The sequence below is a fragment of the Oncorhynchus mykiss genome, chromosome 25 (genome assembly GCF_013265735.2).
Source record: "Oncorhynchus mykiss isolate Arlee chromosome 25, USDA_OmykA_1.1, whole genome shotgun sequence".
NCBI lineage: Eukaryota > Metazoa > Chordata > Actinopteri > Salmoniformes > Salmonidae > Oncorhynchus > Oncorhynchus mykiss.
Window position 1 is genome coordinate 23953385 of NC_048589.1, and position 8931 is coordinate 23962315.

Below are 8931 nucleotides of genomic sequence, written 5' to 3' on the forward strand. Positions count from 1 at the left end.
AGCTACTGTAGCTGCCTCCTTAACATTAACAGGCAGTACTTGTAGCGCAACAAATGAAAATAGAAAACCAAATGAAAGTACCTGGCGATCAAAGCGATCTGACTCCCCCTTCTGTCATTCCTGTTCACGGGCCTGAGCCACTGACCCTTAACCGGGGAGTTCTGTTTTGCGTTTTGTACTATTCTAATAATTTGAAGTTTTATGGAAGTGAAACTGAAATTGGAAGAGAGAAAAAAGACTAAATATGCCTCTATTCCTTTCTTGCTTCTTCATTTTGGAAGAAATTCATTAATTCAAGACTATTACTGTCTTTCTTGCTATTTGAGTCAACAACTCACCACATTTTATACACTGCAGTGCTAGTTAGCTGTAGCTCATGCTTTCAGTGCGAGATTAATTCTCTGATCCTTTGATTGGGTGGACACAACATGTCAGTTCATGCTGCAAGAGCTCTGATAGGTTGGAGGATGTCCTCTGGAAGTTGTCATAATTACTGTGGAAGTCTATTGAAGGGGGTGAGAACAATAAGCTTTCTAGGTTTTGTATTGAAGTCAATGTACCCAGAAGAAGATGGAAGCTAGCGGTCTTCCGGCTACACGATCTGGCTACACAATCTGCCAAGTCCCTGACGAATGATCCATGTGGTGGGAAATATTAACATATTGAGCATCTAGCAGTGGGGTTACAGCAACACCATCCTAGATGGGTTATTAAAAATGAAATAAGAGTGGGCCTCCCGAGTGGCGCAGCAGTCTAAGGCACTGCATCGGAGCGCTAAAAGGCATTACTACAGACCCGGGTTTCATTCCCGGGTTGTGCCACAAACGGGTGCCTGCAGGCTGACCCCGGTAGCCAGTTGAACGGTGTTTCCTCTGACACATTGGTGTGGCTGGCTTCCAGGTTAAGCTGGCAGGTGGTAAGGAGCGCGGTTAGGCGGGTCATGTTTCGGAGGACACATGACTCCACCTTCGCCTCTCCTGAGGCTATTGGGGAGTTGCAGCGATGAGACAAGATCGAAAATATAAACTTGAAATAAGAAATCTTAGTCTGTGAGCGATCTGCTCAAGGCAGAAGATTTAGCTCACTGGAAAGTATCTTCCATATTCAGTTGTGTGTGTATTCTGTACCAATTCAGGTTTCATGGCAGTCCAACTGATGTCAGTGGCACTATGGGTAGCGTACCTGCCGGTGAGAGACAAAATAGGCCCTTCGTGCGTACGAGTATGGCCTTGCTCTTGTAAATCATCCTCACAAAAGTATTTCTGAGTCAAACTATTTACCGCAGACAGGAGAACCTTGAGTTTTTTTTAAAGAACGCCTACAGAAGACATCTGCAATTCTAATTATCCCAGACTAAAGACACTACAGAGAAGCCTAGTCTCCCTGTCAGAACTACAAACCCAGTCGCCAATAACAGCCAAACACCTCAGCTTGCCGCAGAGGAAGGTGAGTGGCACAACTACTCCAGAGAACTGTGCCACGTAGCATGCCATCCATATTCACTGTACGAGAGAGGGAAATGCTTAAGTGTGTTGACAGTTATCATTATTCTCATCAATCTGCTACCCCCTTGAATACAGGTCGTATCCTTTCTCTGATGTGGCTGTAGACCTTTCTCAAAAGAAATCTTTTGCAAACTGCATCTCTTGAATAAATGGCTGCAGAGAGAGGAGCATGAAAACAATGCGAGAACAATATGGACCCCCCATCCCCCCTCACAAGAGATAGTTCTTTGCTCCTCTCTGCTCCCCTCGGTCTCAGGGGAACAAACACACCCGACAGGTTGCTGTGGTAACGCCTCACATACACTCTCACATCCATGCGCGCGCACTGCCTCTTTACTGGAAACTGGGCTCCTCTCCCCCTCCATTAGCAGCTCCAGCAGACAGACAGAATAGACAGAAAGCAGGTCCAGGCTGGAGACCTCTTCAGTAGCATAGTGCATTTATAATTCAGATGGACACCTCATGTTGAAGGTCAGGGGAGATGTGTATAAAGTTATTGGTTTCGCGAGCACTCATCCGCAGGGCTACATCCACAATATCTTACCTTATCCACAAGCCTACAAAAGTGTGCTCATCCACTTGGAAGAAATACATACCCTCAGCTCACCTTGTCAGTACAGCTCAATAGATAAACGACAAGTCCCTGATCTATAAGTCTCATCCATTCAGTTCACCTCTTCCGCAGTTCTCATCCATGACGTGTTTCATCATGTTTCTCAACAATGCAGTAGACATCTACATAAGTCATCCCAGTTCCATTCATCCCATCCAGTTCATCTCATCCACAGACCTCAGTCATGTCGTCAACCTTATGCACACTTTATCCATTCATTTCATTTTCAATTGTATCCCCCACTATCACACGGGCATATACATACACTAGCACAAAACTCACCTCATCCACAGAGCTATCCGCTCGTTCAACCTCATCCACACTCCTCACCCACTGATAATCTCACACAGCCTCCACCTCATCGACTAATTTCAATTCACCCAGTTTCCTCTCGCCCCTATATTACTCATCCACATTCCCCATCCACAACAGAATAAGACTACGCCTTTTCAGGGGGTTTTCAAACAAGAGAATGATGAAATCTACTACTCTCTACTACTGGCTATACAGTATGTGCAAGAGAAGACAGACTTTGAAGGGTCATGCCAGTGAAATCTTCACTATGTTAGAAATGTCCGTTACAGATTTGAAACAAGTGCAGTTGGTAAGATTTCTCCCCTCTGGAAAAAAATACAATTCCTTAATAATATAGCATATTCTCAGTGACAGCTATAGTTTGAGGTGTCTCGATTCTTACCTTAAAGTGCTGCTCCTCATTTCAAAATCCATATTCCAGATTAGCTCACAGATGGGGCATGCAGCCAAGCTGACACTTACACGCACACACAATCTAACGCACACACACACACTGCCTCGGAGTGCCCGCTCAATCCTCTGTGCGTCCCTTCCAATCTGCCCTTCATTGAAACAATATCCTTTTATCTCCCTCTCTCTTTGATTACTGCGCATTTCATCCCCACATTCGCACTCCTGCCTCCCACTGTTCTAACGAAGCATCTCGAAAGCCCTGTATGACACTGGACCAGGCAGGCGAATCTGGGGAGATGAACTGAGATGAGGCTGAGAGAGGCTCTTCACTGGTGTGAGCTCCTTTGTTGAGAAGTGGCAGCGGTTCAGTTATCCCCCTCGCTCTACTGATCCTCCCCCCTCTTCACTCTATTCTTGCACATCACCTGTGAGCAGCCTTACCTTTGCGCTCTGAATGGGTGAATAAAAACCTACAGTAGGGCTTTTACTCCTCCCCTCCCTCTTACATAGCCTCACTCTCTCTTAGCTTCTCTCTGACATCTGCTCAAACAGGTTTTTTACTCCTCTCCCTGGCTATCCCTTTCACCCCTTCCCATCTTGAGCTCTTCCATTCAATTTCTCGTTATTTTCTACTTTCTCTGACATCCTCCTCTAACTATATCTCTGGGGACATTTGACTGGTATGTTCACAGTACAAAGAGGAGTCATGATTGCTGTGGTAATATAGGGGTGTGCTATTGATTCAGTTTGCTTCATTAGCATGTACAGTTGAAGTCGGAAGTTTAAATACACCTTAGCCAAAAACATTTAAACTCAGTTTTTCACAATTCCTGACATTTAATTCTAGTACAAATTCCCTGTCTTAGGTCAGTTGGGATCACCATTTTATTTTAAGAATGTGAAATGTCAGAATAATAGAAGTGAGAATGACTTGTTTAAGCTTTTATTCCTTTTTTATTTTATTTCTGTAACTGAGTCAGGTTTGTAGGCCTCCTTGCTCGCACACGCTTTTAAGTTCTGCCCACAAATGATCTATAGAATTGAGGTCAGGGCTTTGTGATGGCCACTCCAATACCTTGATTTTGTTGTCCTTAAGCCATTTTGACACAACTTTGGAAGTATGCTTGGGGTCATTGTCCATTTGGAAGACCCATTTGAGACCAAGCTTTAACTTCCTGACTGATGTCTTAAGATGGTGCTTCAACATAGCCACATCATTTTCCATCCTCATAATGCCATCTATTTTGTGAAGCGCAACAGTACCTCCTGCAGCAAAGCACCCCACAACATGATGCTGCCATCCCCGTGCATCACAGTTGGGATGGTGTTCTTCGGCTTGCAAGCCTCCCCCTTTTTCCTCCAAACATAACGATGTGCAGTTGCAAACCGTAGTCTGGCTTTTTTTAATGGCGGTTTTGGAGCAGTGGCTTCTTCTTTGCTGAGCGGCCTTTCAGGTTATGTTGATATAGGACTCGTTTTACTGTGGATATAGATACTTTTGTATCTGTTTCCTCCAGCATCTTCACAAGGTCCTTTGCTGTTGTTCTGGGATTGATTTGCACTTTTCGCACCAAAGTACGTTCATCTCTAGGAGACAGAACACGTCTCCTTCCTGACCGGTATGACGGCTGCGTGGTCCCATGGTGTTTATACTTGCGTACTATTGTTGTACAGATGAACGTGGTACCTTCAGGAATTTCGAAATTGCTCCCAAGGATGAACCAGACTTGTGAAGGTCTAAAAAAATTTTTCTGAGGTCTTGGCTGATTTCTTTTGATTTTCCCATGATGTCAAGCAAAGAGGCACTGAGTTTGAAGGTAGGCCTTGAAATACATCCACAGGTACAACTCCAATTGACTCAAATGATGTCAATTAGCCTATCAGAAGCTTCTAAAGCCATGACATCATTTTCTGGAATTTTCCAAGCTGTTTAAAGGCAGTCAACTTAGTTTATGTAAACATCTGACCCACTGGAATTGAGATACAGTGAATTATAAGTGAAATAATCTGTCTGTAAACAATTGTTGGAAAAATTACTTTGGACATCTACTTTGTGCATGACACATCAGACTTGCCAAAACTATAATTTGTTAACAAGACATTTGTGGAGTGGTTGAAAAACAAGTTTTAATGACTCCAACCTAAGTGTATGTAAACTTCCGACTTCAACTGTACCTGTGGCTTGAGCTTCTCTGTGGGTTAGCTACCCTACTGTAACTAGCTCTCTGCTTCTCCCTGAGGTGACAGACTGCCTTCGCTGCCTCCCTCTGAGCCAGCTGATACGGAGGGTTGAAAAGGGAGACCAAAATAGATGCAACACCCCACTGCCCTAAACTGAAGGAAATGGCAGAACTATGACATCCATGCTGCCTTGTGAAGGAAGCATTTAAAAAAATTACACCATCTAAGCTATTCTATAATTCAGGAAAATGCATGGCATGCATGATTTTCTATAAGTAGCGTATATCCAAAATTCTAAAATTCTAATTACATTTAAATATATATTTTTTTAATCAAGTAAACATTTTATCCCTACTGATTTGCAATTTCATACATAGCATACAATACCAATGCAGGTCTTCAATTAGCAGTTCAACAACAATGTACAGTTCCATAAAATAACATTCATGCCACAACATAATAAGCAATATAATTATATCCAGCTTTAATCAAGTCAGAGCACAAATCATCCATACAATTACATTACTGAACACTGCCCTGGTGTTGCCAGCCCTATGCTCAAAGCAACTCAGCTATCACAGTTCTGGTATTACCCACAGTGAACTAGTGTTGCAGTCTAGTAATTATTCTAATAAACCTAAATGGTGAGCTCTAATCCCGATGGTCCCCATTAAGATGTAATTGCTTTGCAGATGTTAGGTATTCTCCCCCACACTTCTACTCTTTTGGCTCAGCACCCTCTACCCAGAGCCATACACCTGCCTCTACCAATTGGATATAGTATATTTCCATTGTCACCTGTCTGCCCATTGTGCTGCCAGTTGGCATGAAAGATTAAATGGAAACTGTTAAATCAGTCTGTTATTTAGTAGCCTGGTGAATTGAAAACTGTGTAGATCAATACAAAAATAAAGAAATGTATAGACCTATCTCTGGGGATGTGTGTCAGTCATTTACTTCCTTTGAGGAATCGTGGTCTTGTGGAGGATAGGCTAGGAGCTCTGTATGCACACATGTACAGGGCATTTGGAAAGTATTCAGACCCCTTAACTTTTTTCCACATAGTTACAGCCTTATTCTAAAATTGATACAATTATTTTCCCCCCATCATACATCTACCCACAATACCCCATAAATTACAAAGTGAAAACAGGTTTTTAGAATTTTTTGCAAATGTATAAATACAAAAACAAATGAAATACCTTATTTACATAACAATTCAGACCCTTTGCTATGAGACTAGAAATTGAGCTCAGGTGCATCCTGTTTTCATTGATCATCCTTGAGATGTTTCTACAACTTGATTGGAGTCCACCTGTAGTAAATTCAATTGATTGGACATGATTTGGAAAGGCACACACCTGTCTATACAAGGTCCCACAATTGACAGTGCATGTCAGAGCAAAAACCAAGCCATGAGGTGGAAGGAATTGTCCGTAGAGCGCTAAGATTATATTGATTCACAGCTCTGGGAAACGGTACCCAAGAAAACAGTGGCCTCCATCTTTCTTAAATGGAAGAAGTTTGGAACCACCAAGACTCTTCCTAGAGCTGGCCGCCCGGCCAAACTGAGCAATTTGGGGAGAAGGGCCTTGGTCAGGGAGGTGACCAAGAACCCAATGGTCACTCTGACAGAGCTCCAGAGTTCCTCTGTGGAGATGGGGGAACCTTCCAGAAGGACAACCATCTCTGCAGCACTCTACCAATCAGGCCTTTATGGTAGAGCGGCCAGATGGAAGCCACTCCTCAGTAAAAGGCACATGAAAGCCTGCTTAGAGTTTGCCAAAAAGGCATCTAATGGACTCTCAGAGCATGAGAAACAAGGTTTTCTGGTTTGATGAAACCAATAATGAATTATTTAGACTGAATGCCAAACATCACATCTGGAGTAAACCTAGCACCATCCCTATGATGAAGAATGGTGGTGGCAGCATCATGCTGTGGGGATGTTTTTCAGCAGCAAGGACTGGGAGACTAGTCAGGATCGAGGGAAAGATAAACGGAACAAAGTACAGGGAGAGATCCTTGATAAAAACCTGCTCCAGAGCGCTCAAGACCTCAGACTGGGTGAAGGTTCACCTTCCAACAGGACAATGACCCTATGCACACAGCCAAGACAACGCAGGAGTGGCTTTGGGACAAGTCTCTGAATGTCCGTGAGTGGCCCAGCCAGAGCCTAAACTTGAACCCGATCTATCATCTCCGGAGAGACCTGAAAATAGCTGTGCAACGACGTTGCCCATCCAACCTGATATAGATTGAGAAGATCTGCAGAGAAGAACAGGAGAAATACCACAAACACAGGTGTGCCAAGCTTGTATCGTCATACCCAAGAGGACTCGAGGCTGTAATCGCTGCCAAAAGGTGTTTCAACAAAGTACTGAGTAAATGGTCTGATTACTTATGTAAATGTGATCTCCGTTTTTTTATTTAAATATAAATTACGGAAAAACTTTTTGCTTTGTCATTATGGCGCACTGTATGTAGATTGATGAGGGGAAAAAACAACTTGTGAAGAAGGCTGTAACCTAAAATACATGTGGAAAAAGTCCAGAGGTCTGAATACTTTCTGATTGCACTGTATGTGGTGAGTCTATAAAGTCATTACCTATGGAATCAGGTAACTGCCAAAGGAAACAAGTAAATGAGGGATAAAGTATATTGAAAGCATGTGAGTTAATTAAGCAATTAGGCTCATGGGTAAAAATGTCCAGTTGCCCATTATTTTGCTTATCATGGCTAGAAGAAGAGATCTCAGTGAATTTGAAAGAGGGGTCTCAAAGGAGCATAGGGGGTTTAGAGTGAGTGTGTCAGTCAGCAGAGATTCTGGAGCGGCGTCTCAGACAGCGTTTTTTTACCACCATCAACAAAACACTAAATTATGGAATTTCTCGTGGAAGAATGGTGGTGTCGCATCGCATCCCTCCAAGAGAGTTCCAGACACTTGTAGAATCTACAGTATGCCAAAGCGCATTGAAGCTGTTCTGACAGCTTGTGGTGACCAAACACCCTATTAAGACATTCTATGTTGGGGTTTCCTTTATTTTGGCAGTTACCTGTATTCCACTAGTAGGCGGTGTATGTGTTAACCATTTTCTCAGATGACTTCAGCTCATTAGATCTCCCATATGTTTCATGTGTATGTCTAAGTCAAAGGCATTATACTAAATCCTTAAGTGCGTCTCTGATTATCCTTTCTATTCCCATAATCTCATATAACAAATCTTGCCATTGATCTTCACACTAGTGGGAGTGAAATGAAAGCTCAGACCAGACCCTCTGTAAAATGATCAGCTGTCATCCTCGCCACTATAGCCTACAATACAAGTACAGAATGGAATAGAATACTTCAACTCTTTAAAAGGGAATTTTTCTTGTGCATGTATGCTAATATCCGCAGTACTGACAGTAATGCCAAAGTACTAGGATTAATTAAATGTTTATGTACTGCTTTGGAATGAAGTATATGGTTTACTAATGGGTTTTGAAGTCCTCCTTATGTAGGTACCCTTGAAATAAAGTGTGGGTTTGTTTTTGTTGGCCTTTGTAATGTATGTCAAATAAGTCTCCATGTCAAAATAACACCTCTGGACAAGACCGTTCCCACCGTGGGAACAATGTTCTAAATTGTAGCCATGCCCATTTGTGATTAGTAACCTTGCCAATTGACTTTTAGGCTTTCTGCCATCACTGGACCTGGTATACATTTTTTAGGTCTAGTTTTATGTTGTGGATTTTGGTCTGTGGAGAACTGACAATCAAGGTCCCATACCGGCTGGTCAAATAAGTACCTATTCCAATGACTGCCTGCGCTTCAAAATGGGGTCACAGCACCCTCAAGAGGGAAGAGATGAAACTTCATGGTGACTTCAAATGAGTAAATCACTGACCCTCACTGTAAAGCAATTGGATAATACTTAAAAC

General features: G+C 42.7%; 1 protein-coding gene across 1 annotated transcript in view; it reads right to left on the bottom strand.

Moving 5' to 3' along the window:
- LOC110505663 (leucine-rich repeat and immunoglobulin-like domain-containing nogo receptor-interacting protein 2) overlaps positions 1 to 3263 on the bottom strand; it is a 38058-nt gene extending 34795 nt beyond the window's left edge. Inside the window, exon 1 of the mRNA XM_021585041.2 lies at positions 2816 to 3263. The gene's annotated coding sequence lies outside the window, so the exon portion shown is untranslated. The remainder of the gene's footprint in view (positions 1 to 2815) is intronic.
- Between the last annotated feature and the right edge of the window lie 5668 nt (positions 3264 to 8931).